Genomic DNA, 7,289 nt, shown 5'->3' with positions numbered 1-7,289 from the left:
GCGGCATAGAAATGTTATAATAATAATAATAATAATAATAATAATAATAATAATTTGCTACAGATGAACAAGAAACCTTTTGTGACATTTCAGAGGCAGCTATGAAACCGTGGCAGAAACTTCCCGCGATTAAATCCCGCTGCATTTTAGGCAGTTTTAGGCAGTTTGCTTCTGCTCCGATCCCTTTTTACCCATGTGTGCAAGACCGCAGGACAAGAAACCTACAAGCAAACGCGTGATCGCGAGTGTGTCCACGCCATCGTGCCAATACCGTGAAACCCGGACTCCCAAAACCGGTCAGGCAGACGCCGGAGATGCTACGGATATACACCCCTTTCCTATTTTGCTTTTAAGCTGCATTAATTACGATTTCTGTAAACGGGTCCAGGCGCGGAGAGACTGCAGTAGCGCTTTCAGCCACCCGGGCCAGAGTCCCCTAGTCAGGCGCGCAGTTTTGCAGTCCTGGCAGCTCGAAGCCGGGGCTGGAGCCGGTTCGGGGACAAATGCACGGGCACGGGGCAGCGTCCCGTCCCGCCTCGCCACCAGATCGGCGAGCAGCCCTCTTCCTCGTGGACTCGGGGGGTACTTTGGCTCGCCGCTGCCTCCCCTCGCCTCGCCAAGCCCGGGTCCGGGTCTCCATTGGGACGGGACCGGGCCGGCCAAGCTCTCCGGGTCTCCCTCACCCACGTGCATGAGACCGGCGGCGGGGGCTCACCAGATCTCCCCGGGGAGGGAGAGACGAAGGCCAGGCCGCACGCATCGCAAGCCCCCTCGCCGTGCAGGCCGGCTCCGCACGCAAGGGAACCTCGCCACCCTGCGCGGGGCCCTGCGCGCAGCAACCCACAGCGGCACCGGGCTGCGGAGCGCACTGGTTCTGGGGGACCAGCCTCCTCCCCCGCCCCCGCCCCCAAATGTCCTTCCCCTCCAGGAACGCCCCCGCCTCCTCTAGATTTAACCCAGCGGTTTCCCTGGGATGACCCAGGCAGGAGCCGAGCGGCAGGCGAAAGAAGAGCCGATGAAACACGCGTCCCCCCAGCCTTGATAATGTGGTCCGCTTGGAGCACAATCGCATGCATGTTTGGACAGGTCAAACATGTCCGTGATTTATCAAATCCTACAACTCCCAGCATGCCCCAACGACTCACCCTGACCGAGGCATGCTGGGAGTTGTAGGACTTTTCTTGGCCCGCGGGCTGGGAATTGTAAGGCGCTTTCTTGCTGGCTGGGGCATGCCTGGAGCTGTAGGGCTTTCTCGCCCTAAACATGCATGGAATAATGTCTGACGTTGTGTGCCCTGAGCTTGCTGCCTGGGGATGCTGGGAACTGTAGTACTTTTGTCTCTCTAAGCTTGCATACTCTAATTGTTTTAGATTTGCATTCATAGAAACAGTGCGAGTCAGAAGGGGTCTCCTGGGTCATCTAGTCTGACCCCCAGCTCCAGCCGGCTCCGCTCATGACATGCCCACCATGTGCATGTCTAGCCTATCTTTGAACACCCTCACCAATGGGGCCTCAACCACCTCCAGTGGAAGCCCATTCCTTTGTGTGTGCACAGTAACTGCATGTAAGTAAGTGGTTTTATAATGCATTTTAAGGATGTTCACCTTTGTAAACCTTCAAGGAAATTCTGGCTATTGGGCAGCATAGAACTGTAGCAAATCAAATGAAATAGGAGCTGGCTATGTTGAACCTATTTTGGCTGCAATTCTATGCACGTTCTGATGGGAGGGGAGCCTACATTTCCCAGCATTCCCGACTGGCTGGGCCATCCTGGCAGTTGTATGCATATTTAGACAGAAGAAAAGTCCTACAACTGCACCCTTGATAACTCTATTGCAGCAAAACTAGTCTTCTAATACCTTAAATAAACACATTCATCCTGGCATAAATTTCCTTGGTTTGTAGGCAAGCATAAACCAACTGCTTTGTATATAAACTTGAAACTCCTACGTAAGAATCCATGCATCCACAGAAGTCTATGCCAGAGAATATATTTAGTAGTCTTCCAGATGGCACAGGACTTTTTGTCATTTATGCAGTGTGGCCTACAGACATGGAGTATTATGGAAAGTTCCAGGTTTATGTTCACAGCAGTTCACACACAGCTGGCTTGTTGTTGCTCTTACAAGGCATCAAGACATCTCTGACATATGGCAACCCTATGAACAAAAGCCCTCCCAAAGTCCTCGCCTTGACATCCCTGCTCAGCTCTTAAGACTGTGGATTCTTTTATGGAGTCCATCCATCTCGTATTTGGCCTTCCTCTTCTTCCTCCACCTTCCACTTTCCCCAGCATGAAGGTCTTCTCCAGAGAGTCTTGCCTTCTCAGAATGTGCCCAAAGTTTGACAGCCTCATTTTTGCTTCCAGGGAAAGCTCTGACTTGATTTGATCAAGCACCCACATGTTCATCGTTCAATTGGTCCTGTGTATTCATGAAGCTAAGGAAACCAACCCCGACTGCTCTTTAGAAGGACAGGTACTAAAGCTGAAACTCAAATATTTTGGCCACCTAATGAGAAGAAAGGATTCACTGGAGAACACCCTGATGGTGGGAAAAATGGACTGCAAAAGGAGAAGGGGATGGCAGAGAATGAGGTGGCTGGATGGAGTCACTGAAGCAGTCGGCTTGAGCTCAAGTGGACTCTGGGGGATGGTGGAGGACAGGAGGGCCTGGAGGAATGTTGTCCATGGGGTCGCAATGGGTCGAATGTGACTTCACAACTAACAACATTCATGAAGCTAAGGAAATCAACCCTGACTGCTCTCTAGAAGGACAGGTACTAAAGCTGTAACTCAAGTACTTTGGCCACCTAATGAGAAAGAAGGACTCCCTGGAGAAGAGCCTAATGCTGGGAGCGACTGAAGGCAAAAAGAGAAAGGGGCGGCAGAGGTTGAGGTGGCTGGATGGGGTCGCTGGGGCAGTGGGAGTGGGGTTGGGTGGACTCCAGAAGATGGTGGAGGACAGGAGATCCTGGAGGAATGTCGTCTATGAGGTCATGAAGAATCAACACAACTTTGCCACTGAACAACAATTCATGAAGCTCTCCTCCAACACTGTGTTTTGAACACACCCATTTTCTTCATGTCCACTTTCTTCACTGTCCAGCTTTCACACCCAGTCATAGTGATAAGGAATGTTTATTTATTTAGAACATGTTTATCCCGTCCTATATAAAGCAATCGTCTCTGGATGGCTTACAATATAATATAAACAAACAATAAATTTAGACAATTTACAACTATAATAACAAGATAAAATGCAACTGAGGATATTACTATTACTAAAACCAGATTAATGTTATATAAGCTTTAAAATGCTGGGTAAATAAAAAGGTTTTTACCTGGCGCTGAAAAGCTTATAAAGTCAGCACCAAGCGAACCTCTCTGGGGAGCGCGTTCCACAGTCGGGGCGCCACCACAGAGAAGGCCCTCTTCTGGGTGTTCACTCTCCTAACCTCCTTCAAGGACGGTTCTCAGAGCAGGGCCTCTGCTGCTGATCTTACAAGAGTGTGGATGATCTTGACCTTGGTCTCCAGTCACCTGTACTCACACTTGATCTTTTCTAGTTCCTTCACGGCTGTCCTTTGCAGTCTCAGGCTCTAACTTCATAGAAGCTGGAAGGGGCAACAAGGGTCATCGGGTCCAAGCTTCTGCTCAGTGCAGGATTCCCAGTTCAACCTTCCCTCTTAGGTGGCAATTGTCAGAATCCCGGAATCTCCGTTTGAGAAGAGGGAATAAAACTCGGGTTCATGGGAAAGACCAAGCGTCCAGACCAACTGAGGCTTTATTGTATTTACCCCAAGGTTCCCACGGTAGTCACGATAATGAATGCATTACCGGGCAGGCAGAGGTGAACTAACTCTGCTGCCAAGCTTCAATACCATTACAGGGCATTTATAGGTACACAGGTACAGGCCAACTGATGACAGAACGCAGAGATTACAATAAGGTTCTGAGGTCATCACACACATAACAGCTTACGTCCGTATATGCCCGACCGCCCTTTGAGATCTGCGGGAGAGTCCCTTCTCCGGGAACCCTCCATGAAAGAAATTAGGAGAATAAGTACCCGGAGGAGGGCTTTCTCTGCGGTGGCGCCCAACCTATGGAATTCACTCCCCAAAGAGGTCCGCCTGGCACCGTCGTTACTGGTTTTTCGGCGCCAGGTAAAGACCTTTTTATTTAAACATCATTTCAATTGTTAAAACATATGATCTGGCCTGGGCAACTTCTTCTTCCTTCTCTTTCTCCTCCTATATTTTTATTTTATACTGATAATTTTAATTTTGTATTTGTAAATCAATGTATTTTTTGTATTGTTATATTTGATGGTAATTTATTATGTACTGTTGTATTTCAATGTATTTTATCATGTTGTAAGCCGCCCCGAGGTTTCGGCAAGGGGCGGCATAGAAATGTTATAATAATAATAATAATAATAACAACAACAACAACAACAACAACAGATAAAGAAATGTCAGTCCATCACACAGTAACAATGAGATTACAATATTTCTAATTGCCTGTATTGACACTTTAGTTCAGTAGCTTGAACCCATCTCCAGGTCTGCTCAGACATGCAAATTCAAGCTACTAGAAACTATTCATGATAAGCTCAGACCCTTATCTTGACTCTAAACATTCTGCATGATCAGGGCACATGAAGCCCTCTGGGCTATCAAAAGATTATTGTAAACTGAATTCCAACAATGACTATTTATAATGTATATTTGGGCTAAAATGGCCTACTGTAGCCCACAGCTAAAGGTGAGAGAAAGGAGCGGGGGAATGCCATTTTAAACAGTGACAGCTTGGTTTTGAGAAGGAAGACAGGATTTGATCCCACAATGCAAAGGCACACAGGAGTAATGCTTTTCAGACAGGATTTACCCAAATTTTCCCAACACTCTCCACCTTCGCTACTGTCTCTCTTTGAACTGATGCTTGAGCCAAGTTTTGCAAAGCTTTTCACAGTTTCTGCTCCTTCCTTGTTGACCTGAAAGTTATGCAATTCTTCTGTGGTCACATGAGTTTTGTTTTCCTACCGCTGCGATTTTACTTTTTCCTCTTCTCCTTTCACTTTCATCTCGAGTCAGCTACACAGTTCAAGAAAGCTCATGCCGGTGCAATAAATAAATATTTTATTATACTTATTGGATGCTGTGCTTCGTTTTATTCTGTTGTCACTGTAGACCGTCCCGAGACTGTAGTAGTCAGACGGTATATAAAAGCGTTAAATAAATAAATAAATAAATAGGTTGGGTCTTTAAGGTGCTCCAAAACTCGTCCAGAACGGAATATTGTGGATGTTGGATAAGAGGAAAAATGCTTTTCCCCCTGTCTAAAGTTGCCTAAAATTGTACCCTGGATGAATGGACTGCTCCAAAATAACAGTTTAGTTGGGCTTTTTGCTACTGCCTGGGACACACATTGTAGGGCTTTTTCCGTCCCAACATGCACAGAATCATAGGTTAGTAAAGTTGGATGAAGCCAAGAGGACATCGGGTTCAACCCCCTGCTGTTGCAAGGCACCAATTTACACCATCCCGCTCCGAAGGCTGCCCAGTTTCTTCTTGCGAGCCATTGTGCCCCAAACAGGTTGAAATTTATTTTTTTTAAGGTTGAAATTTTTTATTTAAATAAAAACATACTACAGATCTAACAGCGCTGCCCCACTGGAAAATGCGCGCTGCGTGTTTCAGGCGCCCTCCTTTTACCCGCCGGATCGGAGCGTGCGGTTTACTCAAAAGTAGGTCGCGTGAAGCGGAGCGTTTGCAAGGAGAACCGGCTCGCGAGGGAGAGATCGGGAGCGTCTTGGTCTTGCAGGAGTTAAGGAGAGCGGAGGCGGCGGCGGCGTTCCTAGAGGGGAAGGGCATTTGGGGAGGAAGAGGAGGAGGCTGGTCCTCCAGGGCAAACGAGCTCCCGCCTTCGCAGGCGCCTCCTGCTGCGGGTCGGAGCGCGGAGGGGCCCCGCGAAGGTGGCAAGGCGCCGGGTTTGCGTGGCTGCAGAGCCGGCCCGCACAAGGAGGGCGCCTCCGGCCTTTGTCTCTCGGCTCCGGGGCTTGTGGTGAGTCCCGCGGCCCCGATTCCCCGGGGCGCTTTTGTGCGTGGGGGCGGCTTGTTGCAAACAGCCGGAAAGTTTCCTTGAGGCGGCGGCCCGGGGCGCCCCGCATCGTTTCGTGACGCCAGGCGGGACTTTCCGGGGTTTTGCTCCGCGGATCGGCGCGGTTACCTCGCTTACGGCTGCGTCCGGTGCGAGCCTGCGCGAAAGCGGGAGGTTTGCAATGTGTGGGGCGCTTTTCTGCAGAAAAAAGCCCAGCATCGCGCGCGTGAAAGACCACAAAGCAATCCCGTCCCTGTCCGGAGAATCAAAGCGGGAACTGCATGCTCGGGAAGGGGAGCCTAAACCACTCCACTCCTGTGTCCTTTGGCGTCAGTTTTGAATCGCAGGATTTGCCAGTGTGACGCGCTGGTTAGAGAGTTAGACCGGGACGTGGAGAGCCGTTGACTAGTTCCCATTCAGACATGGAGCTAACTGGGCGACTGCAGCAGTCACAGATCCTCAGCCTGACCTACCTCACAGGGCTGTTGTGTGGCTAAAATGGAGAGGAAGAGAACTATGTGAACCATCTTGGGTTCCCTGTAAGTGGAAGACATGTGGAGTGTAAATCCAATGTGGTTATTACCATTGCAATAGAGAAAGGTGCTCATTACCTTGCTCCATTCGAGTGTTAAATCTCATCCTACCTAAGAACAGGGTGGGAGATCGAAGGTCTACAAAGTTTTTGATTACAACTCCCATCATCCCCATCCAGCTACAGAGGATGGGGGTTGTAGGCCAGCTTTGTTCAAGAATCTTGCTGAGCCCATTCACACAGCATCTTGTTGGCTTTCAGGCCTCGGTGTCCTTGCTCTCCTGGGCGGTTCTGCCCCATGGTAGAGTCTGACCAAAGAGGGAGGTGATCTTTCGGCCATGTTGGAGGCAATGTCAGACAGCAGAGTGAAGACGGAGGAGCTCGACGTGGCCGGTCCGGAAAGCGGTGTGGGCCCCCTCGGCATGCAGGCCAGGGGCGCAAGAGAATTCTGGGGGTCCACAGTGGAGCAGGACCTCGCAGAGGCCACCCTGGGCACGGGCGGGTGGTGCCTGCGTTTCCGGCAGCTGCGCTACCAGGAGGCCGAGGGGCCCCGGGGGGTCTGCAGCCGGCTCCACGACCTCTGCCGGCAGTGGCTGCAGCCAGAGCGACACAGCAAGGCGCAGATGCTGGACCTGGTGGTTCTGGAGCAGTTCC

The sequence above is a fragment of the Varanus komodoensis genome, unplaced genomic scaffold (assembly GCF_004798865.1).
Source record: "Varanus komodoensis strain SLA01 unplaced genomic scaffold, ASM479886v1 scaffold141, whole genome shotgun sequence".
NCBI classification, from domain to species: domain Eukaryota; kingdom Metazoa; phylum Chordata; class Lepidosauria; order Squamata; family Varanidae; genus Varanus; species Varanus komodoensis.
Note: the sequence above shows the minus strand (reverse complement) of the source record.